Consider the following 3724-nt stretch of genomic DNA (forward strand, 5'->3'; position numbering starts at 1 on the left):
TTACTAATAGAGTTCTGTGTGGTGCAGCTGGTTTTGTTTGGGCCAACACACCCAGGCCTATTAAATGCAAGGCCTCAGAAGGAGGTAGAAATCTAACATGAGCTGACATATACAGGAAATGGTCTCAAAGCTATGAAGAAATGAAGTAAGGGTGTCACCTTTCATGAATGTGGACTGTAGGCAAGATACAGTATTAGAGCTTTTCTTGAGTTATAATTTTTAAGCCTCTGAACAGCTTAATGAGGAAGGCAATTTTCACTCATTTTCAGAGGTGGTATTTGAGCTTCAGAAATGTTAAATAACTCACGCAAGATCACATAGCTAATAGGTTTTCAAAAGGATGCATAAATTGATCTGTATGACTTATGGATGCTATCAGGAAACAGAGGAGACCTGAGCCATCCGGGAAAGCCAGAAGAGCAAGGGCAGAACAACATGTGAGGCTAAACTGAGCAATGGACTTGTCTTGTGCCGAGGGACAGATAGGTTTCCTTTAATATAGACTACTGGATTGCTTCTCCATTTTAGGAGAAACATCCTGAATGTTTATCAAAATAGCCCTATTAGGGCTTAGGGGGAAGTGGTAGCAAATATGAAAGTACAGAACAGAATACTGGAGATGGAAAGATCTAAGGGGAAGGGGACTAATGGAGGGATTTGGAAAAGAGGAGGGTCTAGAGGGAGATTTAATAAAAAAACAAAGATGATATGAATAAACCATATGGAAACCTGTCTTAGTTGGACAACAAGTGAAATACAGAAAACTAACAAGAACAATACCTCATTTTGCAATTCTTTGTCTCCTTGATTCCTATATTTGCTATTTGTTATAATATTTCTCTGAATTTATAAATACTAAAGACCAAATAAATAGAGTATATGTTTAGGAGCTTTATACCAAGAAATTTGCCTTGAAAGCTGCTATTCTGTGGCTGGAAAAGTTTATTGATTTCCTGTCAGACTTTTATTTTAACAAGATTTCTTGTGTCCTTAGATTTTGAACATTACAGCAAAATATATGTAACCATACACTGCTTTCAGCAGTTGTGTAAACAACAAAATTTTTGTTTAAGAGCTTTGTCATGTTGATGCTTTACCACTGGAGTTGACTACTCAGATCTTTTGTAGTGCTGTACCACTACATATTTGATCTATTGCCTTGACATTTTGTCCATACCTGAGACCATCTCTCTCTAGCTATGACCTTGTTATGATCAGTGTTTGCACTCACTGTGCAAATGTCTATGCATCACCTATTTAAGCGAAATCATAGTGCTGCTACTCAAGGAATTTAGATGAGGTGAACATAGATACAGCTTTTTACCCTTTTCCCCTTTTTCAATGTAACAAATACTTTTTATGTTCCCCTTCACCTTCCCCTCCCCACTTTTGGAAACGTGACAGGAACTAGGTAGTTTAGAGTGAGCAATTGAGAGGATCAAGAGAGTGAGACACTCAGAGCTGGCTGCTTTGTGATTCTCAAAAGGCATGTTTCTGGCCACGCTGCTATTTTCACAACAAAACCACGCAGAAGATCCAGCTGGCCGATTCAAGGAATTCAGGAAACAGGACCACAGAGGTGACACTCTGGGATCCTGACCATGAGGTTGGATGCTCCGTCTTGCTGAAAAGAGACACTGCACCTAAATGGCACAGCATGGCTTTGTTACTGCTTGGCTAAATTTCTCAATACGACAGTCAGCTAAGTCTCCTACAACCACCTTTGACAAACACAGAGAGCACCTATCCTTTGGAGAAGGTAGATTTGGAATAAGCCTAGGTCAACATAATTCCTCTGATGGCTTTTTAAACAATGGGCCACTATGGACTACCGGAGATTCCTGGCACCAACCCTCCCTGTTCTGCCATGATTCAGTGGACTCTGGTGTCTCTAAGGGAATATATACTTGAATTACGGGTAACCAGTCTGGTTGCCATGGCTCTTCCCATGGTCAGCATAGTGGAGGTGGCCCAAGGAATCATCCACACTAGAATGGAAGCTTCCACTCCTGGGAAGGCTGTGCCTTCCCAAAAGAGCCATCTGCATTGATTAGAGAGAGGGGAAAAAAGAAAACAAGGTGGAAAAGTTGCAGTTTGAAGAGGAAGACTTTCCTTCTTTGAATCCACAAACTGGGAAACAGAATCATCCATGCAGATCTATTGGTAGCCCTTCTGGGGTGTGGGAAAACCCACCTAGGGCCAAGCAACCTTCCAAGATGCTAGTCATCGAAAAAGTTTCCAGAGAGGATCCTGCTGCTGTCTTCTCTGCTGCATTCACCTCAGCAGGGTCTCCTGATGCTAATGGCAACAAAATCAAAACCATGGTCCCAAGGGTCCCAAACCTGCACTACATCCTTCTAAGCCCAATGCATAGAAAGCTAACAGAATGGAGGACAAATCAGGATCCCTTTCCAATAGCTGGGGGGGAGGGGGGGGGGGGAATCTGCTTTTACCAATCCTATCACTGTTACCAAACCAGTGACACTGGCTGGAGGCAGTTTCAAGTTTTCCCAAAGAGAACACTGCCCATCCAAATGAGATCAGCTCCTGTCTGACCAAGTTGACCCATAGCACCACCGACACAGGAAGAGGGAGTTTTTGAAGACTCTAAAGAAGGACCGCAGTGGAGACTTCTCAGAGAACAGAGACTTTGACAAGCTGGAGGATTTGGAGGACAAAAACACACCTGAACCAAAGGAAAACGGTGAAGAAAGCTACCTTGCCTAAGGATTCCAGTTTGAGGCTCGATTCCCCAGGACCCATGTTAGCCAGATGTACAAGGGGGCACACACATCTGGAGTTCATTTGCAGTGGCTGGAGGCCCCAGCGCACCCATTCTCTCTCTCTCTTTTCTCTGTCTCCCCACCCCCTCTGCCTGTTGCTCTCAAACAAATAAGAAGTAAACAAAACCAAAACTAAAAATAAATGGTCTTGGTCTTCCCATTGTGGAAGAAAAAGAGGTCCTGAGCACAGGAATATCCTGAAAATGATGAGAATTGCCTTCCTCTCACAGAGGATGAGCTCAAGAAATTCCACATGAAAACAGAGCAGCTGTGAAGAAATGGCTTTGGGAAGAATGGTTTCTTGCATAGATGCAATCCCACCGTGTTCTCCCCGTGGAGAAGCACTTGCAAAGCAGAGTTTCAAGACTCAGACACAGAAACCAGTAGCAATGAAACATCAGTTGACGATTCTTGGAAGTAGGCATAGAAATACTCACAGTTAATCTGACCGAGCAAACTCAGCTTGTGTGTTTAGAGATGTACCAAAAAATAAAAAATAAAATGAATAAAATAAAATAAAGAAAGAAAGAAAAGAAATAATTCTTTTCCTTTTCTTATGTTGAATACTTTGTGCACAAGGGAAATAATCATATCCCAAAGAGAGATCAATTGTCTTGCATAGCTTTTGTTGTTTTTCCTGTTACCTGCTTAGTTGATAGAAGTTTGTGTGGCAGCATTTTTAAAGTACACACAGAGAACTTGCGGGACGATGCACACATGGGAGCAGCGCAGAGCCGCAAAGAGGACACACTGGTCTGCCTGACGACTTCTACCACCAGCCCTCCAGACACTCACTGCATGCTCAAGCAATTACTGTCTATGACAAAGTGACTGTTGAAGTTATACTTATGTTAAATTAATGCTAATAATTTGGAGATTTTATTTTTGGCTGCTCAGGTAACTTTAGCCCTTAACTAAGCACATGTGTATCTTTTTTTGTT

At 42.1% G+C, this 3724-nt stretch overlaps 1 pseudogene; it reads left to right on the forward strand.

Annotated features, from left to right (window-relative positions):
- Positions 1–1647: 1647 nt before the first annotated feature.
- LOC101598895 lies at positions 1648–3204 on the forward strand (annotated as a pseudogene).
- Positions 3205–3724: the final 520 nt, after the last annotated feature.

Source organism: Jaculus jaculus, chromosome 7 (assembly GCF_020740685.1).
Source record: "Jaculus jaculus isolate mJacJac1 chromosome 7, mJacJac1.mat.Y.cur, whole genome shotgun sequence".
Lineage (NCBI taxonomy): Eukaryota > Metazoa > Chordata > Mammalia > Rodentia > Dipodidae > Jaculus > Jaculus jaculus.